General features: G+C 43.2%; 1 protein-coding gene across 1 annotated transcript in view; it reads right to left on the bottom strand.

The window, feature by feature from the left end:
• The window catches only part of PRICKLE1 (prickle planar cell polarity protein 1), a 65,993-nt gene extending 40,236 nt beyond the window's left edge, over nt 1-25,757 (bottom strand). Inside the window, exon 1 of the mRNA XM_069802209.1 lies at nt 25,499-25,757. The gene's annotated coding sequence lies outside the window, so the exon portion shown is untranslated. The remainder of the gene's footprint in view (nt 1-25,498) is intronic.
• Nucleotides 25,758-26,083: the final 326 nt, after the last annotated feature.

Consider the following 26,083-nt stretch of genomic DNA (forward strand, 5'->3'; position numbering starts at 1 on the left):
ACCTGACCCAATCAGCAAGGATTCACTTGCGCACATTTACATAACACAAGAGTATGGTGGTGTAAGAATTGTGATCATCAGCACCTGTATTAATACTTCGAAATTGCAATTCATGGCCACGTTGTATCTGTTCTTTCAGCTAAGTCCTTTATAAAGATCTATGTATGCCTAACACTTTCTTCATGTTATAGTTCTCTCCATGCAGCATGTAAGAATCTCGACGTGTGCTCTCCTCACTTCTTGCAGCATATTAAACAGACAGTGGTCAACAACTGCTCTTTGAAGATGGGTCTTCCCAAGTATTCATCTTGCCACTTCGATTTAGTAAGATAGTCTGTGTTTATTCCTGCCTCTATGGGTCCCCCAGTCTTGTAACTGGACCACAAAGTACCAAAGACTGGATCAGTAGCCCTCCCTTCTCTCTTCCTGGGAGTGACACAGACTGAAATATCACTGGCTTAACAGCGTGAGGCCTCTCAGCATGAACCATTATTATTTTATTTTAATATCAGTGGAAGTAGCTACTAGGTGTAACAACGCCTGTAGAGAAATAAGAAAACCATGCTTCGCAGCTGCTTATGCTTCAGGCCAAAGGCTGTGTTTCCAGCAGCAAGACAACCCCACGAGTGCTTACCTGGCTTTTGTAGCCAGGTTCTGGTTACTGTAAGGCCTTTATCTTGGCCTTCCACAAACAGATCTCCAATTACAGGCAAGCATGTCCATATACCTCCATTTTTCTTACTGTAATTCTGTTCAGAATTCCTTCCCGTTTAAGTTTTTCCCTACAGGTATCTTGAAACTCATGAAATGGATGCATACCAGTTTTAAACACACTTCTCCCAAGGAATACCAATTATCTCTAGCTTCAGAAATGTTGATGTCCTTTGGGAATGGCTAGACAGAGCCATCTCCTGGCTAGACACTAAACAGAACTTCTGTAAATATACACCTTTATGTCTGTGAACAAGCTATTTGTCCATTGCAAGAGAAATCCTTTGTGCAGATTCAAGGGTTGGTTTCAAAGGATAGTCTTCATATCTGCGTACTGTAGTTCCTCAGAACAATCAGTTAGTAAGTACTTAGATGATGGAGAACAACACACCCTTTTTGCTACTAGGTTTTTGTAGAGTATAGACATGAAGTTAACAGCAACCCTGGAGTAAAAATCCCAAGCCCTAAATCTCTCCTGCTCCTTGAGAAACACTGACACAGCAGTAAAGCTTTACCCACTTGTCATTAACAGAAGTCCCAGAAGAACATCCACAGTCCAGGAGACAAATCACATGCAACCCAATCAGTACTATGAGGCATCCCACCCTGCAACCCTGTCTGATTTCCTTAGGCACAACACAGGGATAATTGAACTCAGTTACCACAATCAATTGGTAAAAACAAGTAATAGCTATGTTTTGGGGATCTTGTTCAGGCTATATGATTAAGTTAAAGTGATGAGTTTAACCCTATTTAAGTTTCTAAATATCTCATGTTGTAGATTTGCTTTTAAAAAATAGAAATAATAGTATCCTTAGATAGAATTCCATCTTTTGCTTTAGTAGGTTTCAAAGCTGTAATTATTGCTTCTTAGACAGAAGTCAGTATTAGAACACTTTCTAAAACCTCTTCTCTGCACAATGTATCTACAACCCATATGCTGGAGTCATTTTCCTATTTCTACCAACATGGAAGAAAGATGTGAGCATGGCAAACAAGCCTTCTTCAGTATTTGAGCCTATCTCTAGATTCCTTGTTAAAACAACACCCAGGACACCTAACAGATGTGAGAGGTTACAGATAATTGACCAAAATCCACTTATTTAACAGTTTATGTTAGTTTTCCTCCCTCCTCAAAAAAGGTATTTCCATCTCTTCTGAATGGTTCCAAACATTGACCCACCTGTAAACATAAACAGTGCAAACACTACACACACATTAGGGCGGGTAGGGAAAGATGCCACAATCATTAGGCTGAAGCTTAGCAGCATCATGAAATATAGTGGAATAAAAAACTTGCCATGGCAGTGAGAGAAATCTGTCATCAGTATCTTCTCCAGATTGTGAGTGCAAGCAGTAAGCAACTGCAGCCCCTTGAATCAAACTTTATTTTATACTGTACCATGTAAGCCCTCACCTCAGAGGGACTAGAGGCTTTTAGATCCTAGTTTTAACTACAGCTGAGCAACTATCCTTCTGTTCCCTTATTAGAGGCATATGAGGCTCAGAAGCCTCTTAAAATGCACTCTTCAGCCACCACTGCGGTGATCTACTGTCCGTATAATCACTTTCAAAAGATTTGTGGTTTTGACCCTTGAAGTGAAAATGCAGCTTTCTCTGTAAAATCCTCATGAGTTGCCCTTGATACATAAGCTCTTGCCGCAAAGGAAACGTTCTGAAGAAGTGTCAAAACACAGCGTTTCCAAAGTCTTGGTTTTCCTGCGTACCCACCATTTGTACAATTGCAGGAGCACTGGCAACAGGAGTGGCTTGTGGCCCTGTGCCAGCTGGGAGCCGTTTCAAAGCGGATCCCCAGGATTTGGGGGTCTCGGGCTAGAGCAGTGCGTGACCAAGGTCAACAAAGTGAAGCAGAGCACTTTGGTCCTGCACTAAGGCTGCCATCCCCTCCTACACGGGTGCATGAGCAACAGCTAGATCATTGGAAGCATTTCACGTAGGCAGTCTGGCAAGTCACAGATGTCACTTTTAAGCAACACAGACATTATTCATAGCCAGTCACTGCTTGCTATCTACAGATAAGTGATTGCATTCAGACCAGATTGGAAACAAGGTTGGCTAAAAAAAAAAAAGAAAAAAGAGCCAGACAATCTGTTCTCTCAGAGCTCCAGTTATTCCTGTATGCAGAAAGTGGGAAAGACTTCAACAGCCGGGACCCACACTTTAGCACAATAGCTGCTCAAAGTCAAGAATACAGCAAGATAATGCATTACTAGCCAAGTGCTGTACAAACCTCAGCAACTAGAGTTTGAGTCTGCTTTTTATGGCAGCTGGAGAATCTGACAACTTGGTTTTCCAGTCCTTGCCTGGTCTTTATTTGTGTAATTTTTTTTTTTTTAACATTCAGACTTTCTGCACACAGTATAACACTAGAAGAGATCACGAAACAGTTCAACTGGCCATGTGAAGATGCAGGGACTGTTTTGCATTTCTTAATTGCATGAATAAATCTGGTGCCTTTTTTTTTCCCTTCTTAAGATTTATATTTACAAGAGTACACAGGAAAATTTAAACACAGTAAGAACAGCAGAGAATATCTACATCAGCTCATCATCACTTAACTATAGGTATCACCTGAAATGAACCGATTTCTACACCTATTATATTCTTGGCTTCTTCACTAAAGCATGGTGTGGTGTACTTATTACACAGCTGCAATCAGGATCTCCCTTCCCTAGGAGCAGAATATAATGAAGTTACAATTTTTGGCAAGTACTTCATAGCCACAACTTGCCTAGATCAAGTTTAATCTCTGTTTAGTTCAAAAATTTATGAAGTTTGTTATCACAAGTTTTTGGGACTCACAATAACATACTGCAATCAAGAAGTTTGCTCTCTGAAAGAATATACTAATATTTTTAAAATGTAGTTGTGTTCACAGTATTTAAAACACATTGAACTTACTCTATGATTTTTTTTCGTAACTTAACCATTAGATCACAAAGCTGAACTACTAACAAAATGTTTTATGCACGTATCTACAAAAACAGAAATTCATGTCAGAGCACCATCCTTTAAATAAGTCAGTTAACTTTAATACTCTCTAACACTTCTCTCTTCACTGAGGAACTCATCTCTGCCAATACCAAACCCCAGTATTTAGTAAAGCTGAATGAGGAAGCAACACAGTTCGGCACTGCACTTCTCTACAAGCCCTCAGATGTGGGACCTCCAAAGTCCTCATTAAAAGCATAATAGTGGACACACAGTATGAATGCATTGAACTTTTTTCTTTTAAGCCTTCTTGTTTTTCTACTTTTGTACACCCAATGTATACAAGAAGCTGTTTATAAACACCAGACCCAAGTTTGCATTTGTGGGTACAATACAGATCAAGTGATCAAACTATGGATAGAACACACAGGAGATGTTTACAAAAGCATACGGCACAATCACACTGAAGAGAGACTAATTTTAGCATTCAAGATCTAGCAAGTTCCAGCACTTTTTAGAGGTTGATGATTATTGTAAAGCATTCCTAAATCTCTTGCCGCTATCCTTATGCGTATCAAGATCAATATGACACAAATGAGACACACAAAGCCAAACTCTCTTCCTTTGGAAAATGTAAACTCAAGCACTGGAGTCTTTTCCCAGCACTTTCAACAAAACAAAACAAAAAAAGCAACCAAAACCCCACAAACCAAAGTAAGTTACAGTACCCTAGAAAAAGACTCAGAAGATTGGATGGCAAACTAAGAACCCAACATGCCAATGACTACATACAAAATATTTTGTTGATTTTTTTTTTAATTTGAATTAATTCCATCTCACTGCCTAACACACATTAAAGAAAGGCACTAGGGAAAAAAGTTGTCAGATTTTATCTGCAGGAAAAACATTAAAAAAAAAGTCTGTCATGTAGGAGACTTCAGCTTTACTAATTACTTCCCCTCATCCTAGACCTAGAAGATCTGAGGATATGCTTTTTTTTTTCCCAGGGCATGTACTCTTTACTTATCATTTGGGTTTAGACCCATTTTTATCCACAGTTTAGACTGAAACCTCCCTGAAGTGGCTGAGATCTACCCAATCCACCCTATACTCCACCCCCTCCACTGGGGAGGGGCAGTAAATTTTGACAAAGAGGCCAGGGGTGACAGCCATGCTGATGCAGACAAGGCAGGCAAAGGGTTCCAATCCATAATACGTTTTGCGCCACCAAGAGCAGTAACCACCCGTAATAGCGTCCCCAACTATTTTAGCACATGCCATCATCTCTGAGGACCATCTCACTATTAGGAAAGCTGTAAGAGTGAGCCAATAAGAAGAGCAGAAAGAGAGAAGTAGTGTACCTGCAGAACAAGACAAAGCAAGACACGTGAGAACTGGATAACTGGGGACTTTCAAGGCAAAACTTAAACACATTTATGTTCGGGATGCTGCAGGGACTCTGCCTTCTTCCTCTGTGCTGACCACACGCAGTCTCCTTGTGCCAACACTGGCACTCAGCTGATCACATGGTAGAACTGTGTAGGAATTTAAACAAGCAGAAAGCTAACTCTACCAAAAGAAAAAGAGAAAAAAGTGAAATTTCCTGTTGATTTGATTCTTTAAACCAATTCACCATGAGGTCAGACAAGCAGTAATGCCACTGCAAGGGGAAAGACAGACCACAGTAGCACACTTAACTAAATAGTGCTCTAAGCCAGTGGAACTGTGCGCACTTTTCTGTTCTCAAACTATCATCCTTGCATCTGTATATGTGAATCCATTTTCACATTCAGAGTGACACCCCAAATCTTTCTCCTCTTTTGCATTTGCACCTTGGGGTAGGGGAGGAGGAAGACAAAGATAAATTTACTGTAGGTATGAATTAACTGTTTGTATTAGTTAAGAGTACTGGAGTTTTAAAGCATAATATATGACCTTCTATAACCAAAATATCTGAGCACTCACTCTATACAAACAAAATTAAACAGGGATTAACAACTTACAGAACAAATAAAAAAGTTTTACTTATTTATCTGGAACAATGTAAACTGACTGAACAGTAATGACTCACATACTAGACAGTAACACACAAAAAAGTGCGCTTCCTTTGAAGCTTGGATTTGAGCATCAGTGCAAAACAGTGGAATTCCTCGAAAGGACATGTTTTCTCTGCGTGGCCAACTTACATACCAGCGCTCCCTGGCAATAGGCCTGTTTTGCTCAGATACCTTGAACAGTTCTCTAACCACCCTCAGACACCCAGAAGAGCCATAGGAATCAAAGGACAGCCTCCATGATAATCCCCACCCAAATCCAATTTCCACTAAATTGCTGTAGATATCTTTGGGCATCTGAAATTTCAGAGTTGTTCTTTAAAGCATAGCTATGACTTATCAAACTTCCCCTTTACTGCCAAAATACCTGGAAGGAATGTGCACATGTAAAAATTTTGTCTGAAAGGGTATGAACATGCAACTTCAGCTGCTTGCAAGTGAGCATGATGCAGATATGCCAAATATAAAACCAAAACAAACTCAGAGGTTCAAGCTGAGCTGCAAGATTTCTACTCATTCAGAATGAGCAGCTTCTCAACCTTATTTCATACCATGCAGGTTTAGGAGATTACAATCTTTGCCTTTTATTTATATTTTCCTCTGGAAGTACTCTAGACTGCCACTCATAAGCAGTTGCTTCTGAAGACTTTCCTGATCTTGTAACATTTTGAGAACAAATCCCTGACCATTCACGGGCCATGAATATGAGTAGTCTGCTGTTCCACATAATCATAGAATGGTTTGGGTTGGAATGTACCTTGAAGATCATCTAGTTCCAACCACCCTGCCATGGGCAGGGACATCTTCCACTAGACCAGGTTGCTCAAAGCCCCATCCAACCTGGCCTTGAACACTGCCAGGGATGGGGCAGCCACAACCTCTCTGGGCAACCTCTTCCAGTGCCTCACCACCCTCACAGTAAAGAACTTCTTCCTAATATCTAATCTAAATCTACCCTCTTTCTGTTTAAAACCATTACCCCTCGTCCTATCACTACACTCCCTGTTCAAGAGTCCCTCCCCATCTTTCCTGTAGGCCCCCTTTAAGTACTGGAAGGCTGCTAATAAGGTGTGCCTGGAGCCCTCTCTTCTCCAGGCCGAACAACCGCAATTCGCTCAACCTATCCTCATAGAAGAGGTGCCCCAGCCCCAGATCATCTTCGTGGCCCTCCTCTGGACCCCCTCAAGCAGGTTCATGTCTTTCTTACATTGGGGACCCCAGACCTGAACACAGTACTCCAGGTGGGACCTCACAAGAGTGGAGTAGAGGGGCAGAATCATCTCTCTTGACCTGCTGGCCACGCTTCTTTTGATGCAGCCCAGAATGCGATTGGCTTTCTGGGCTGTGAGCACACATTGCTGGCTTGTATTCAGTTTTTCATCTGCTATTACTCCCAAGTCCTTGTCCGCATGGGTGCTCTCAATCCACTCATCGCCCAGCCTGTATATGTGCTTGGGATTGCCCCAGCCCATGCGCAGGACCTTGCTGAACTTCATGAGGTTTGCACGGGCCCACCACTCAAGCCTGTCAACATCCCTCTGGATGGCATCCCTTCCCTCCAGCACGTCAACCGCACCACACAGCTTGGTGTCATCGGCAAACTGGCCAAGTTGCCTTAGCATGACAGAGCTCAATTGTCCACCACTTACGGCACACCTCTAAACAGCAACATGAAGCCTGTAGTTCATGAATACAGCTTCTAAATTAATATTTTAGGAGGTATTTTCAAAAGAAAACCAACTTAGAGCCTAGTTGAATCTTAATCACCTTCTAACAACGCTGCAAGATATTGTTACTCAAGTGCCACTTCGACAACCATGCAGCCATCTACTTCAGCAACCTGGCACCCACGAATGAAACCAGCCATACAAACAGGTCAACATATGCTTTGCAACCGATTATGATGCAGTACAGCACCCTCGATGAATAACTATAAACACAAGGGAAGGAAAATTGGGTTTTTCTATTATCCCCATTCTTCTAGTGGGAACACATGATTTACTAAAGACATTCTAATTTATGAAGATACAATTTGTAGAAACACTGCTTTATTTACTAAGAGACCTACTGCATGCTGCAAATATCCAAATGCTGCACTGACACAGGGTGGTCCAAATTCAGTTGACCCTGCTTTGAGAAGACTAGATCAAATGACCTCCTGAGGTTGTTTCCAACCAGAACAATTCAACAAAAGCACCTGTACTTTCTCCTGTGGGGAACACAGTGAATAACTGTGCCAGCTCTCACACAGGATTTGTATCGGGATTGACATGACACAAGTAAGCATGAATGATAAAATAAGTCTTAAGGGTCCAAAACTCAGTTTTCCAATGATCCATGGGTGCAAAGACTGATGTTTTACAATTGTGATCAAACTCCCCCATCCAGCATGGTGGCTGCTTCAGTTTGGTGAGAACAGGCTTGAAGTGCTACAGAATTTGTCCTCCATTAAAATGAATTTGTAACATTTTGAGCATGATGTCCACTGTATTTGCTTTTTTAAGCAAACTATAGGTGGTGCAGATACAAGCACTGCTCATACAGTAACTTTGTTTCCTGATGAGTACAACACCCTGGTTAAGTTATCCTTTGAAGTGTACAACTCCCACTCAGGTCAGAGCTATACTGCCATTTCATTACCAGCTGTATCGGGTCACTATAATCTTGCTTCTATTCAAATGAAAGGAGGAACTGTTCGAAAAGTAGATAAGGTAATTACTTTCTCTTCTCCGTCTCTCCATATTCTCAGTTAGTTGATCTTTACCTCTTGCATCTTTACTGTGTTACCATGAGTCCCATTCTCTTGTAATCACCACCGTAATCATCAAGGACTCAAGTCCTTCAGTGGGAGAAGAGTAGACCCAAGTCTGGACCAAGTTAATCAGTAGCAGGAAAGAACATATGCAACACTTTAGATGGAAATGAGTCTTGTTATTGAATAAGTTTAATTTTCAAGATGTCCTCCTGACAGACCCTACTGATAAGAAAAAAGGACTGGGGAAAAAAAGAAAAGCACACTCACACTTGAAATTCTTCAATTCTTGAATGGATGCTTTAAGTACAGATGGAAAAAATGTACTTTTGGTAGAATAAACACAATCTTGTATAAGTCTGCCAAAGTAATCAATACTTGCCAGATGTCACTCTATCCCAATAATTTAAGACATTCCTTAGCAATAGTGCAGTAACATTTTATGGGACAAGCCAAAAGCAAGTCAGATGAACAGATGCAGCTTAAGCATAATCTATAAATTGAGTATGAACAATTCAAGAAAAACAATGGATTTTTTAAAGTGACATTTTTTGCCATCGTTAGGGTACAGATGTTTGATTAAAGATGTATTTGGTCTTAAGGGAGAAGCTTCCAAAGACGTTGCCAGTAGTAGTGCAAAGTTAAGTCCAATTATTTTTACATAAGGTAAATTTGCCCAAGAGTTGCCTTCATGAAACATCAGCTTAGAAGAGTTAAGAACTTCAGAGCTGGAAATGCTACAGAAAATGGCCTTTTTCATTGGTTTAGATCTTCATTTTATGAGCTAGGTTCCCCAGCGGTACTACATACTTCTGTGAAGCATTTTGTCCAGATGCTGCCCTGATGCACCATATGGTGGCTTTACAGAAGCAGCTCACAAACTAGGTCCATCAAATGAACTCAGTCCTACTGGGGGGGGGGGGGGGGGGGGTGGTGGGGTGGTGGGAAGACAGCCAGTGGCACCAGAGCTATACATTCTACAGAAAGGGACAGGGAATATCCTAGGTTTTCATTAAAAAATGGCTTTATGAAACAAAGAGGTGCTGTGTGGAGACAGCAGTCTGCAGTAGTCATTCATGTAATGTCAGCCCTCCAGTGAACTTGCTTGAGCTTCCAGAAGAAAAAAAACAAACACAAAACCCCACAACCCTGTCCTTGCTTTTCAGTGCATTTTGTCTTATTTCGAGAAACATTTCTGACATTTGGTAGAAGCTTCAGTGAAGGCGATAGAGCTGTCTGCCTTTTAAAGAGACTTTTTAAGATTGAAGCAACACTGAGATGAGAATAATTTTTTTTACATCACTAGGCTTTCCTAGAGCTAACAATCCTGCCAAATCTTAGCTTGCTTTCGTCACAACACAAACATTGAACTTTGGAATATCAACTGCAAACTGTTGCCTGTATTGTCAATTTTTTGTATTCCTGTACTACTCTTTACATATCGGGGTACAGACAGCACATTATCTACTTGGAGGTGAAAGAAGTGTTACCCAATCAATATTAGCTTCCAAAATTTACGCTAGGAGACTTAAAAACAAAAATCCCACATGACCACAGCCTGTCATCCCCTGAAGGCATGTGTCATGCTGCCAGACATGATTAGAATGTGATAAGAAAAGAATTTTAAAAACACTAAAGATCATGTACAGGAAGCAGCTTCAGGGTTATGACTTATCAATCCAATCTATTTCTAGCTTTGTAATTAATAAGAAGTGGTCAGTCAGACAAAACATTCCATTAGTACTTGCAGTAAGACTTATGTATATTCTAAGTTCCAAATAAAAGTATCTGTATTTTTAAATGAAAAGCATATTTGTTAAGAAACCTTAGTCATTATAAGACAAAAACTGTTCAAAAAGTAAGGGCCAGTTCCATTCCTCCCTTGTTCTGAAGGTCTCTGTCTATTTGTCAATCATACCCATTAGTGGGCAAAATTATTTCTAGCTATTTGTTATTCACACTCTTTTGGTGTAAAATATGGGCAACTTTGATGCTTGAAGGCAGTTTCTTGAGCAGGTTGCTCAAGACCAAGAGGATCACAGGCATTACACACTTTATCATTACATACTGAATCCTGAAGTGCTCCAACTGCTGCTGATGTTCAAAGGACTGGCATCTCAGATGCCACTACGTTGATTTTAAAAGTTCTTTTTTTTTTTTAACTTATCTTTCAGGCATATTTGAAGCTGTGTATCATCTGATGAAAACTGAATGCTAATGCAATAATAGTCAAACATTTGGGGCTTGGTTTCCTTTTTAAAAGCAGTACTGCATCACTGAGCACTTCTCTATGGCAATTTTGATGCCTCATGACCGCACAATAAAACTAGCATCAGGGCTGAGCAATGCTTCACTCAAAGCACAGTGTCACTTAAGAGACATCCCATTTTCTAGAAGTGCATAGGAGTTGACCATTTTTACTTTTCAGTTGGGGGTGGTGGTGGTTTGTTCTTATTTACTCACCCTTTGCCACCGGCTAATGAGTACTTCCCAGACTACGCTTATTTGTACATATTCTGCACCAGTAAGTCCTGCGATTCAGAAACTTATTTTTGAGAGTCCCTCATTACACGTTGAGTTTCAATCCATTTTAACACCTTATAAGATGCTCAGCACCACAGATCTAACTCCCTGTCACCCAATGGCCAAGTTACATACTAGGTAAAGTACACTTCATAGCAGCTCTTGCTTCTACGTCCCTATATTGCGCTTTTGGCCAGTCAAGAGGCAATTGGCAATGTTTTCTGTTCAAACGCAGAACAGGATGACAACAGCAATAAAAGAAACCTTACAGGAGGCCTAGGAATCGCTTAATTTTTTCCAATATGAGAGAGAGTGGAACAGCATGTTCCCATCAGCAGCTTACTCTAACAAACCGAAAAGCAGGTGTGAACAACATTAAATAGGGACTGCTAGAGACATACAATTAAAACCTGACATTTTTCTGCAATTATAGCTTCTTAGGACAGAGGAGACAGTAGCATCACATAGAAATAGTTGTATTTAGAGTCCACGTATAAATTCGTCAGCAACAAACAACTGGGAGGAAAGGATGTGGAAGAGAAAGGCAGAAGGAAGACAGAAGGATTCCTCGAGGAGATTAAACTGCTGCCACACACAAATACCCTGTTAAACACTGACCAAGGGTTTGTGTGCCATGTGGGAGAATGTTAATTGTTTACAGGTACTCAGGGCTGGACGACTTGGATGAATACCAGGAAGCAGCGTTGAGAAAGTCCATTGTACAATTAAGAAGGGAGAGGAATCGCTGAAGGAGGCACTTTCATTTAGGCCCATCCTGCTAGTTCCTAACCTAATTATTTACCACTGAGGGTTTCCTTTCCCAAGATTGAATTCAAGGAACAAAAAAACACCCCTGAAAGAATGTTTTCCTTCTCTTGTGGGAAGAAGGGTACAACAGGAGACAGGTCTTGTTTGGTGTAGCACTAACCAGTATTTGTAGAAGATAAAAAAAAGTGCCCTGGTCCATTTGAGAATGGCTTCAACACCTGCCACTCGGGTGATTCATTATTAGCACCTATGTCTCACAGCCTCATCAGAAGTCTACAAAAGCTAGCAACACTTTTCATGTTAACAGGATAATGCTTACAAGAACTTAGCTAAAAACTCTCAAATATGCCTACAGTTCTGAGAAATGACCATTCCCTTTTTAAACAATATTTTGGTCAAGTTGGCCAGATGCTTGAGTTCTGCACTGCCAGCAATTCCTCCCCATTTCTTTTCCGCAGAAGATGTTCTGAATGCTTATTTATTTCGCCCAAGCCTAACAACCCACCTGAAGTCTCAGCGGCCTCCTGAGGTGCCCCTTCTCCTTCCAAGGCCTTTAGAGGGAACCTGCGGCAGCCACAGCCCGCATCCCAAGCGGGATTAATCCGCAGGCCTGAATTTAGCACCTGCCCATCCTTCCTTCAAAAGCAGGACCAACAGCTACTGACCCCAAACAGCCTCTTCATGACTATCAACAAAACACATTTCTCCGGCAGTCTGGGGCAGGCCTATCTCGCTCCCATACCTTCAGGACAGGCTCACTTCAGCGCAAAAGCTCCCCAGGAATGAGGGCGATAAGGAAGCACTCCTTTGGCTATTCGGCAGAGCCCATTTTTTCCTCCCTCTGCTGTCTCCAGGCCTGGCTAAACTAGTTTGGGCAGCTTACCCGGGGGGGGGGCAAGAGAAAAAACATCAAAGTGCTTGCTTTTCTTCTGTCGTCTCCTGTGCTTGTGGAGGGGCTGTTCTTAGGCTCCTGCCTCCGTCTACGCACTCGAACCACTGACACCCTCACGGAGCTGCCACCGCAACAACAGGCGACACACGTCCTCATCCCACCAGAGGGTCTTCTGGGGAAGAAAAGCCTGCTGAGGAAAAGCTCGCTCTCCAGGCACGGAGTGCCACAGCCTGCCGGGCTCCTGCCGTACCCCTCCGGTCAGCTGGGGCAAGCCGAGGCCGAAGGCTTCGTTTCACTTCACGTTCTCCAGCTCTACCTGCAAAGTCACATCCACCTTCTCCCGACAGAAAAAAAAAAAAAAAGAAGCGAGATGTCACCCCAAAAGATGTGCATCTAAACGTATCTTTGAGCATATGGGGTGGGACCTGCAAGCTTGTTCCCTTTTCCTTTGGGTTTCAGTACAGTTTTGGACAGTGGCAAATTAACAGAAGCACAGCAAGCAGAGGAATTGGGGAAAAAAAAAATTCCTCCATTTTTTGCAGCAGCAGGTTGCCACCTGTCCTTCAAATCCATTTGTTTCACTCATTTCAAGCAGGATTCTAATAATTTGAGGGAAATGAAAAAGCACGCTCTTTATTTTGCTCCCAGCGTCACAGCGAACAGGTCTTTTAGAGGAATCCGAAACTTCACTCTTGAAATACAGTCAGGCAGAAGCGCTTCGAGTGCCACAAAAGCACACCGAAAAAAAAACCCCCAACCAAAAAACCACCAACAAAAAAACCCCGCGGCGTCGCTTCGAACACCTTTTCCCGTAGGACCGGCTTCCCACAGCGCCCGGCGGGAAGCGGGCTCACCGCCAGCCTGCGGGCGCCATCTAGCGCCGCTCCCGCCCTTTTCTGCCCCCCGCTGCCCCGAGCCGCCCCTCCCGCCCTCGTTTCCTCTCATGCTGAGGCGAACGGCGAAACGAGCTCTCGTTATCGTTCTGCCCGGCTGGAAATGGAGCCGCCATCACAAGTCACACCAACTCCGTGCGGCCGCAACGCCACCGCACCTCTCCCGGGTGCCAGAGCCCTAACACCACAGGCCCTGAGCTTTCCGTACCCCACCAGTCAACTAGGACATCTGCCGCCATCTTAGGTGTCTGGGCACTGCGTTTGCCTGACCAGATGCGGCTGTTACCCTCCTCATCGCAATGGCCTGCCTCTCAGCCCTTCCCTGGAGTCACCACCTGCAGGAGACCCCAGGCAGGCACCATCACGCTAGTCTGGTTTTCTTTGCAAAACCAGAAAGGTAGCTGCAGCTCAAGCCCCGTATTTCAGTATTTAAGTGAAAACGTCCAGGACTGTCACTAACTCTATGTATTTTTCATCTATGCGGTTTCAAGGTGACTATCCTCAAGCATCTCTCCTGCAGGCAGCCAGCACAGCACTGACTTGAGATCCACCTGCACCCTCTCAGGCAGGTACGCTCTGCCCTCCATGTTGTTAACGCGCCTTCCCGTGCTGGCCCAACAGCTACAGAAACGCTTCAGTTTTGGAGATGCGGATCTCAGGCTTTCTTACAGAAGTGTGCTTGGTGCTCATCTATTGCATTACAGGTGCAGCATGTGCAGACAGGCTCACGTGTCTTCCAAGATGTTTTTCTTAGGGGCCAAATTTATAGCTGTACCAAGCTGTGTGCATACTTCGGTCAGAAATTTAGAGATAGTTGTTTCGCAGTGTGTCCTCCTGGTACTTATTTTATTCTGCAAAGTGTCACAGAACAAACTAACTTGCAGGTGAGGGCTGGAACTGTTCCACAGGAAAGGAAAAATTGAGGCTACCAGAATGCTGTTAGACATCAATGTTACAAAATTGTCTTTAGCTAGTAATTTTGGAATGCTGTCAAGAAGTAATCTTTTCTACATACCCTTCCACAGTGTACCAATTTTTAATCATTTTTACCTTCCTTAAACAGGACACAGTTGGATAAAAACTGAGAGGCTGCTGGCATTATTTAACACATTGCTTTACTTCACACCCCCCCACCACCACTTTTGTCCTTAACACATGCATATTCTTAAAGAGTTTTAAACACTTTCTTACAGTGTACACTATGACATGCACCTGTAACTGAACAGAAGGATTACTCAAGAGTAATCTATTCACACTCATGACCCCATATGTTTTTGCTTACTGCCACAGAAGACACAGGTGCCAAGCATCTATCAGAGGCCTCTTGTCAGAAAGCATTTGTGTGAGAAAAAGCTAGCTTTTAAAGGTGCCTGGAAGAGGTACACAGTGACCTATTCAGTAGTCATAGTTTTTAGGATACCTACATACAAATCAAGACTGCAAGCAAATGGCTCTGAAACTATTTACTAGAAGGACTGCTTCCTAAAATTTACCTTGGGTTTATTGCTACTTCCAAAACAGATTTATGTGTTGCAGAAGTGTTGCACCATGAGGTCTGCATTTTGTGGTGACAGCTCCTCAAAACAAATTCAAGCTCTGATCTCCAAATACATCTCCATTTCCTGAGGTCAGGTCTTACGCCACCAGTTTCACAACAGGCAAAAAGTTACTTAAGTCTCATCAGAGACTTTAGTCACCAACCTTATTACATGATACTGTCTTTGACTAGTTGTCAACTGCAACTAATAAACAGCCAGAAGCATGCTTTTCTATTCCCTTATCTTTTTCAATGGAAGCTGCTTCATCCATGAAACTGATAAGGTGCTTCATATTGCTTGGCAAAGCTTTCAGTCTTTCTCCAAGCTTGCTGTATATACTAATTTGCATTAGAGACTTATTTTTCCAGATATTCTCATACTCCAGCCACAGCACCCTTTTGTTTCTCTTGTACCCGAAGATGACTTCGCATACCAGACCTTATGCTTTGAAAGTACTACCAAAAGTAGTTTCTGTTCCAGACATGCATTGCAGCCTCCACAGTAATAACTCTCAGAAGAGCTTAAAAATGCTCCAGGAATGGTATAGCAGAATGAGTCCCAAAGCTATCAGATTAAAAACGAGTAAAACCTGCCACCCCCTGCACATCTCTGCATTCAGAAGGCTGTCAGTTCCCTAGTCTGCAACAAGGGCTGTTCCACCAGAACAAAGCTGAGAAGCTTCCAGCTGAGAAAAGTTTATCTGATCAACAAGCATATGTATCCCTATCATACACACTTCTCCCCCCTCCCCCCCCAGCTATAGGCAAGCACTACTGCACATGATCACAGCAGTTCACAGCAGCAGTGGTTTAGTCTCCATCATCATGCTACCTCACTGCTGGACAGCTATACTTCAAAAAAGCCACAGTTCAAGCAACAATCAATTCACTATGATAAACGCTCAATTTTTCCCATGGTCAGTAATGCAAAACCTAGCAAGGACATGGGAGAACTTGCTATTGGAATCAATAGCTGTAGTCAAGAGGTCAGAAGCCTGTTGTACATCACCTCTGTGACTGGGAAGCCACATTGAAGATGGAGGTCTGCAACACAACAACAACCTCGTGTGGCACAGCACGCTTCTGTGGAATCTTCTGTCCCTGATACTTCCCTGATACATAAGGCCACCACATACTAGCTAAGCAACCTTGTGACTTTTTTGGGGGGAGTGGTGGATTAAAGTTGAAGGGAAAGGCTCAAGGACTGAACAGCACAAGAGGCTAACCACCACAGGGTTTTCACTCTCCTCATAATCAAGTTAGAGATAAAATTTAAGTGATAGACTAAGCCTACCACATTCTTCAAGTTTAAAGAGACTCCCTTGTGGACACCTGTGATTTGCTACTCAAGCAGGAAACAAAAATTCAAATAAACCAATAGATCTACTCCAAGTTAGAATACGTTACAAGAGTCAACTATTTCATGTTATTTTTGTAAACTATAAAAAGAGCCAGTCAAAGCAACGTTTCAGTTAGGTAGAGAATGCTGCATTAATTTCAAAAACTAAATAGTGGTAAAGTTGGAGTCTGTTGCAGTGGTTAATGAATGAGGTGACTGTTTTCAAAGATATCCACACATGTACAGATCATAGCTAGCATGAACAGTTTTTACAGCACTGCTGTATAATCTCATTCAGTTATTTGACTACTGATGGTAATTAAGGACCAGAAGCCATTGCCAAAAAATAAACAAATGCGAGCAACCACCAAAACTTAGGCAATGGCAGAAATTGTGTGTGGCTATTCCAGGTTTATTGCCAAGTACTTAGCTGTTCAGAGAAAATCTGAAGTTAAAATAAGTTCTTGAGTAACTACAAAATCTAAGATTGGATCCAAACACTTTACAAGCACAGGAAAAACAACAATAACCGAGAAAGTTTGTTTATGTAGAATTAGTATCTTGAACCTGGATAATGAGGAATAAGATTCACAGATCAGAACTACAACAAGATTCACAGATCGGAACTACTACAGCAATAGAAAACCACAAAGAAAGTTTAAGTTGTATGGATAGAGCCAATCCAGCCTTCTTTCCTTCAGGACTTGCACTGGAATACAGCTATACCCCAGACTTTTTGTAGGATCTGACCCCAGTAAGGTAAGTACTTTACCATGCATATTGCTTGTTAACTACCAAACCTGATGTAGTAGTACTGAGGTATTAAATCAAAGAAATGTGCATCATGATTAGGGGTGCTAGCTGTAATGTATTATATATGAAAATGAAACATTATGTACGAAGAGAAACAAGCATAGCAACTGATATCTACAAACTAAAGTCACAGTGGCACATTGAACAATTTTAGGTTAACCAGACTCACTTAAAAATAGAAACCAGAGGCTGGGCTCTTCTCTCACCCCATTTTACATGTCTTTACTTCCATTGATTTCAAGTGGAGTTCTTCACAATTTATGCCATTGTGAGAGGAGAATCAAGCCTTGTGTGTTTGAAAGGAAACAGCAGACATGTTTCCCACCAGAGTGCAGGGGGAGATTTAAAAAAAAAAACACAAGTATATGAACTGTGAAACCGATAGAGTACACAAGCGAAGGCAGGCAAAGAGGCTCTAGCTGGGGGTGGTGGTGGGGAACTTGCAGCTTATCCAGGGTTTTTTGAAGACTGGGGATTGGTATTAAGAAGTGAGAAGCCCAGTCATGAAACCAGCTTTAAAATAAGATTTTAGAAATAAGTATTTTCTTTCCACAGACACCATTGATTTATATTTTCCTACAGTTATTCCATAAAATGAGGAGTAGGTCATTTTCTTTGCTAAGGACAGAGACTTTCCATTCCCAGAAACTGGAAGGCTGGGCAGAGGCCTGAACTATTTACATCACTAGAAATGGTGCCTAACCATCACTCACACCCAAGCTCAAACTGATGATCTTCCAAAACCCTTCAGGATCATCCAGACAACTAATATTACAGTAGGTAGAAAGAGCAACACTTGTGACTGGAACTCAATTCAGACAAAGGACTAGATGATTTACAGGTGACAAAACCACTTCATGGTTTGGACCCATGGCACAACAGAAGCTGCAGCTTTATGGTCTATTTTTTGGGGTAGCAGCACATGGTTTAGGAAGCTCCTCTTTCACCACCCTGGTGAGCAACTCTGTGTACTAACACAATCCTTGTACCAGTCTGTGCTGATCTGGGAAGCTCACTTAAAACAAAAAGCAAGAAAACTCCCAAACCCACAAACCTTTGCAAACCATCTCCATGTCCCTGCTCAAGCTGTGCCAGCACAACTAAGTGACAGTGCAAGGGAAATAACTCGAGTATTTTACAGAGGGAATACAGACTTACTATATTGTTTTATCAGGTTTATATACCATAGAAATGCAAGACTGAAGTAATTAATACTCATTCAGCATCCAACACTGACAGAATATTACTGTAACTGCCTGTTTGGAAATGCTTTTCCCCCCACTCATGTGCACAACTGGTGCTGCAGCTCACATACTGGTTTGTAAGTCTCCCCCTGCACTTGAGTAGGAAGACGTGCGAGCAATTTCCTTTTAAAAACAAGTCTAGATTCCCTTCTCACAGTTGCATTAAATATTGGCTGATTTAATACATGACAAAGCAGGAAGAAGGTAAGTGCACAGAATTGCATGAAGGAGGATGACTGCTACCTGCAGAAAAAAACGTTGCATAATTCAAGATACACTTGCTGATTTTCATGAGACCTCTTCTTTCAAAGCATTAGTCTCCTTCCAGAGGCCATGGGAAGGTGTAAAGAGACCCAGGAACAAACACATCTGCCCTTGAATATCCAACTTGGAGTGTTTCAGAGTTAGTTTAAATGCTGAACACTGACTTACACATCAAAGTAAGGAAAAAAAAAAAGCCTTACATGAACAGAAGCCTGGTATCACCTCAATTCCTAAAATAAGGCCACCAAGTATACCTTTCTACTATACCACAGTCAAAGCGTCCTCATCATAGCAGTACCTCTTTACAGCATCAGCTCCAGGCTAATAAGACATCAACTAATAGGTCAAAAATGTTTATAAACGGCTACAGTACGAGACAGACAGGGAGACATTAAAAACTAACCTACCAAAATTACAGCCTAAAAGATGGCAGATTCAGAACTAGGCATAGAGCTCTGAGTGTCGGGAGATTTTGCAAAGAAATCTGAAAAGCAATAAATCTGCAGCAATGAAACAGATGCCTGCTTGTCACTGTGGTCACTTCAGTTCAATCAAATACCTGCATTGCTCAAGTTCAATATGTTAACAGCTACCCTGAAACTGTAAGAGCTGTTCTTGCATGAAATCAAGAGTTTTATATAACTGGAAAATCATATATTGAGAAAGAAATGGCCTATTAGCCTGGACCACCGAACTACAGTTTCACACCACCTGAAATCCCCTGGCAAGATTGTCCAAGCAGATTGTCTGTATAAAAGGTCAGGAGGTAAAGCTTGACGTTTACTAGATTTACAACCAGCTAAATCAACCATTCAGCTCACTAACCTACTCGGCAGCACCATGAGCGCTTCCACAGCGTTTTGGCTGCTCGTGCTTGAACACAACAGTGGTGCATAGGGCTCCCTCTTACCACACGGATGCTCTCTCCAGCCTCACCCTAGTACATGGCTCACTTCCCCAGAGCCTCCTGCAAAAGGGGACTCACACTCTCTGGGATCCAGCTGCAGAGAAGAGCTGCTGTAACACAACTGCTTGCTTTCTTAGGCAGTTCAAATTTCTCCTGACTAGTAGTGGTGCCTCCTAGTAGATACCGTCTGAAATCCAAGCCTGCACCGAGCTGCTAAGAGGACAGAACAAAGCTGCATCCTGGGTAACAACATTCTTACCAGGCTGGAAGTTATGTACTTTTCTGGTAGATGAGAGCCTGGTCTGCTTCCTACGTGTTTGGCAGTACTCTAAGACGTTTGCTGGCTATTGGCCTGCCAAGCTGTTTAGGCTTATAAGTTCCTTTGCACTCTCTTTATACTATTAATTTTGTTAAATGTAAACATATCCTCTCTGTATCTTATTCCCATATTCCATATGCACAGGACAAACTCATTTCAGTCCTAGGATGAATGGGAACTCAGTATTTATCACACAGATCCACCATGCTTTGCAAACAAGACTGAAAAAAACCCTCTCGCAATGAAGTTATCCATATGATCTTTCTGATGAGCAAAGCATGAGGAAACAGTTCAAAGCTCTCAGAAAGCCATATGTATACTTTTACAAAAGACATCTGCAATTCACCAGCGAGATTCTAGACCTAGCATAATTCATTTAGCAGTCTGTATATAGAGATGCAAATACACTAGGTTCAGACATTTCTTCAATACCTTCAGAAAATTCATTTTAAAGTATATAAATATTCACACTTTGAATAGTCATCTCAGCATGCGAAGCTTTTGTTTTTCCTACGATTCCTGCAAGGAGGCTGAAATAAAGTAAAAATACATTAGCCCTAAAGTATGTACACAAATACATGCAATTTCTTTATATAAACACTTTTGAACTCTGGGTGATTAACTGTAACACTTGATTACAAAAAGAGATCTTTAAAAAACATCTTCACTAATCACGCACTAATTTTTAACATACTTGAAAACAAGTCAGCTTTTACTGTGGTTAGACAAGTCGATCCACACTTGAAAGTGCCAGGCGGCTTTCAATTTGTGCCACGGTTATTGTGCATTCGTGTTGCTACAGAAATGGGCCATGGGTGAGGGCAGCGTCCGACTACCCCATGCGCTCGACAGGTTGAGCAAGAGTGCCTGGGTGCCTCGGTGGAGCCTCTTGCTGAGCTAGCACCACCTCTGTCACAGGAGTACTTTGTTCATGAAGAGATTAGGGGAGGATAAAATGGGTAAAGCTCAACAATTACGGCGCTTATGTCAAAGGTGGTTTACATTGCTCCAATGAGGAGCATGGGAATACAGAAGAGATGTGCGCTTTGAGGAGCAGTGCGCCAGTATCTGTCTAGATATGTTTAAAGATTCAATTGCACAATTCTTAACATGCAAGTTTTTCATTTCAGTCTTTTTAAGACTGGTGAGAGAAGATGCAGCTTTCCTACAGAACAAGAGGATGGGAGAGTCCTACCACGCAGCATGATCTGAAGTCTACCTTGCTACATTCATAGCTGCATCTATGTTCTTATTTTCTTTTTAAAACACTCAAACACCTTCAGAAATGAAGACATTTGGACAACGAAGGCTCCCTTTAAGAAAACTTAAGGGACTAACATCACCCTGCTTAAAAAAATAATCTCTAAGTTTATTATAAGCATCGTGATATTGACATGCAGATTTTTAATCATGCTGGTTGCAATTATACAAATCAGTGATCAAATCCACCAAGAAGTCAGTTTTCATATACACCACATTAACACAAACATTAGACATTAGACATTAGACATGGATTTGGCACATTGCCGTCAGAGAAGCCTAGTTCTGGAATCATGTAATGCTAAGATTGGGGCTACTTGATGCAAGATTAGAAGGCAACAAGCTCAAAAAGGTGGTTATAAAAACATCACAGGAAACAAAATTTATTTTAAATAAAAGCAAAGCAATCATATTTCAATATTTGGATGGCAGTTGGAAATGCTTTTTTGGCATGCAGCTATTCCACGAAGCCAATATTGTGTGTAACTGGAAACATTTCAAAAAAACAGAATTGTTACTAAAGTCAAAGACTGTAATTGCAAGCTGTGGGATCTGTGCTTAGATAAAAGAGGGGCAACTGAATAAAACTGTTACAGATATAAACCTACAAGCACACTCCATAATACTCTTATCACTTTATTGCCAACTCAGTGGAACTAGAGAGCAAGGCGGGGGGGTGGAGAAGAGAAGGAAAATGAAGGAGAGAAACACACACGGCAGAACAGCAAGAGCTATCAGGTGCTATAAATCAATGTTTCAAACACAAACCTTAGACAGGAGTACATGACTTTGGTACAGAACAACTGAAATAACACAGCTCCAGCTTTTGTTGATGTGTAATCCACTGGAAATGAAAGGCCTGCCTGAGAGACTGTCTACCCCAGGTTTACTAGCTAGCAAAACAGTCTGAGCTTGATAGGTTCAAAATTATCTTGAAAAGCAACTCACCAATCTTACGGTTATATTTAAGAACTTTTAAGGAGTTAGCTTTCCAGGCAGAGTTCCAAGAAAAGGTAAACTAGCAAAAAGCTGTCATTTACAGATATTTTAAAAATGTTTGTATTGGCTCATACCTCTTGTATCTGAGCACTTCACTCATTTTGTACATTTAAAAAAGCCTCCTTGCATAAGAACGTGCTTGAAGTATTGTTGGTTTGTGCTGAGAAGTCATTTGTTCATTTAGTTTTGCCAAAAAGTGTATGATGTATTTAGCGCACAATACAAACAAGCAAAATACAAAGAGGAAGAGTTATAGCAGATCACTGGTGAGATTTTCTTCAGTAACCAGAAATATCCTTTGACAACGAACCAGCAGCCAAAGAGCTGTTCCTGTAAAAAAACCACGTAATTTTGGCAAATTGTGATCTGATAGTCCATCTGGGAATTTCTGCCAGAAGTGCCACGACTTCAGTGTGCTATCACTTGCAAAACATGTTTCTTCCCATCATTCTTCAGCCACAAGGTGGGAGGGGGAAAGATGAGCGATAGCTGTGCTGTATCCTTCCAAGCTGGTTCTTCCCACTATACAACTCCTAATCCAAACAATTTAAGCACACAAGTAAAAGCTACTCATTTCTGTAAACATTTCCAGGACCAGGACCTAAGCATGCACGGCTTACACCAAGCATTTACTAATGACTAGAGCTAACCTCAAGTTTACCTCCGTTCAAAGAGCATAAGCAGAAAACAGTGCTGGCCAAACTGAAGCTTAAGGCTTAATACAAGGGGGTAAACTGATACCGATATAAGTCACTTGGTCATTACGCACCCATCTCGATCAAGTACTCTTAATGCAATATTGTATTATACAACAATTTTCCCAGGAACACAAATGATGCTTTGTAATTATTTAAAAAAAAGTAATGTTTCAGAGCATGTTTTTATACCCCAACAGCAGGGATCTCTTTACTTTAGGATAAGGTAATGGTAGAAAACAGAAACAAAACCCAGCTTGTCTGTTTGTTTGTTTTAAATGGACTTCACCACTGCACATACAATTAACTCCAGAATGCACAAAACACCATCCAAGCAAAGAGAGGCTTTAAATTTAAGTGCAACTCTCAGCCTGCTCGGTTAGAAGCCACGTATAGCAGCCGTTGACAATGTATTACACAAGATCCGTATTACAAAGCGAAGGACTTTCAGGCTAGGATACAAAGGCTGCAGCATTAGAAAGGGTCAAAGCAATCTGCAAAGACATAATATGAACCAAAGCCATTTAAATTACTCTGTAAAATGGAGACATTCATTAGCATAGAGAAGTTTCACAGGAAAACAATGACAAAGTAAAAGCCATCTGATTTTCATATGCTAATTAATTAAATATGCCAAATGCATTTAATCTCTTATTATAACCATAGGGGGAGACAGACCAAACTCTTGAAGTTCTGAAAAGCCAGGTCATTAGCGTGCCAAGTCGTTCTTCAGATCTCCTCCTTATATACAAATTTACATTCCCAACTTATTATATATGTAAGTAAAACCTGGCTCCCCCCCTCCCACCCCCTCCTTTTCTCCTTCTTTGGAAGACACTTGCTACCTCCTACTCCTGTATTCTATATGGCTTATTAAATGTTAGAAAGAACTCGTTTGCTAGGAAAAAGAAAACAACAAAAAAGCACAGAAGCCGTTTTGCCAAAAGCCTGAGTTAAACGCCCCAGTCCCCCTAAGATGTAGCATAAGCTAGTTGAAAATGAGATTAATAACATTCTTGCACATATGCATAAAAATCCACACATAGTTTGTCATCTTTCACTTTTAAGTTCAGATGACATTTCTAGCCATTTCTTGCCTTTCCAAACAAGAAAAGGATTCTGATGTTTACATAAGGTTCTTCTTGCTTAATAAATCTTAAATCGAAACAGATTTTTTTTTTAAACAATTACCTTCTTCAGAGTTATCATACTACAGGATATTAGGAAAAAACCAGACTCTCCTGTTGCTTTTACCCACATCTGACTCCAATCTTAATAGTTTAGCTATTAACCCTGTAAGGTCCCCACACACGCACACCTTGCCCAGTTGATGTTAAAATTTTTATGTGACCGATCTGAGCTTACTCATTACAAAAACCTTTTGTTATACAGAAAGAGAGCAGCTCTGTGGACCTTGATTTACAGGACACAATTAACTGTGTTGTTGGCAGAACCGCACCAGCCCTGCTCATCCGGGGCTCTGCAGTGAGAAATGAAAGAATCTGTCACTGCAGGCAGAGTAAACTGCTCTCCTTCTCTCCTCTCCCCTTCCTTCCCTTTCCAAGCCCACTCTGACCTGCTGACATTTGGGGATGAAAACCCGGCCGCTGTCATACACCCATGCTGTAGAGCAGCAATACAAGTCACGATAATTCCTCGTCGAAATAATAATAACTAGAGCTAAAGGGGGGAAAAAAACCCCCACATCCTGCTAGAAAATCTCAGCAGTCACTCCGAGTTTGCCATGCAAAACATGCAGTTTAAAGACCTCCGTTACCAGCTAAAGAGCGAAACCGGGGAACTTTGCCAGCAGCAACGCTAGCCATTTATTTTTGCCACCTTCTACGTTTTAGCACGTAGGGAATATGCATTGTTAACCTCCAAATCCTCTGTACAAACATTTCTCAGAGACCTTGTAAAATATCCCCCCTCCCCGCTGCGTTTCCTGGCTCTCCGGTTGATGGCATTTAGAAACACTGGTACCGGCGGGGGCTTTATTTTGCTTTCCTCGGCCCCCCCGCCAGGGTCCAATGACAGATTCCTCTCCAAGGCCAGACCCGGCCCCCCCCAGAGCTCAGACCCCAAGGAAGGCGACCTGGATTCGGCCCACCCCGGCCGGATGATAGATAAATGGTGGCTGAACACATATGCCGGGGGAAGGGGGCTCCGGGAGCGTCCGCCGCCCCTTCCAGAGCTCTCTTTTCCTTGAGGAAAGCTCCCGCCTCCTTCACCCTCCTCTTCGGACCGGCGGCCCCGGTCCGCCGCGCTTCCCCCCCCGCCCCAGCCCCGCTGTCCCCAGCCCCCGTCCAACAACTCCGGGCAGGACGGCGCTGCCGAGTGCCGGCTCCGGGCTCGGGCGGGGGCTCCTCACGGGCACGTCCCGGCGATGTAAAGCCCGGGCGGGGCGCAGGACCCCCGCCGCAGGGCGAGATACCGCGGGAAGGGGCTCCGCCGCCGCCAGCAGTGGCACGGTCCCGGCGGCGGCCGGGCTCCCCGCCGAACCCCACCACCGGGCGTCCCGCCGCAGAGCTGCTCATCCAACCCCCTCTCCCTTCCCGGGCGAGCCGCCGGCTTACCGAACCACGGCGACGTATCTCCCCCCCCCCCCCCGGTCGGCGAGGGGCGGCGGGGGTCCCGTCACATCGACGAGCGGGGGAAAGCGGGGGAACCCGGCTCTGCCCCGCGGAGTCAGCGCCGGGGGGAGACCCGCATCGCCGGGGCAGCGTCGCGGAGGGGACCGACGGCTCCGAACCTCCTCGTCCTCGTCCTCCTCCGCCGGCAGCCGCCGCCGCCGCGAGTGGCCGAGCCCCGCGCCCGCTCCCCGCCCTAATGGGGCTCCGCCGCCCCGCGCCCGGGACGGCGACATGAGCGTTCCACCGCCCCCATTGGCTACCGCCCGCAGAGCCCGCCAATCGCCGTCGGGCCGGGGCGGGGCGGGCGGCTCGGGAAACCCGGCGGGGCGGGGCGGGGCGGGGCGGGGCGGGGCGGGGCGGGGCGGGGCGGGGCGGGGCGGGGCGGGGCGGGGCGGGGCGGGGCGGTAGGGAGGTGGCGCGCCGCCGTTTGAAGCTCCCGGTTTTCACAGAAGTCGTGAAAACCCTTTTTCTCTCCCCCCCCAATTTGGGAAGGGCGGGGACGGGCGGGGCCGCCCCGCCCGCCCGTTT

The sequence above is a fragment of the Haliaeetus albicilla genome, chromosome 14 (assembly GCF_947461875.1).
Source record: "Haliaeetus albicilla chromosome 14, bHalAlb1.1, whole genome shotgun sequence".
NCBI lineage: Eukaryota > Metazoa > Chordata > Aves > Accipitriformes > Accipitridae > Haliaeetus > Haliaeetus albicilla.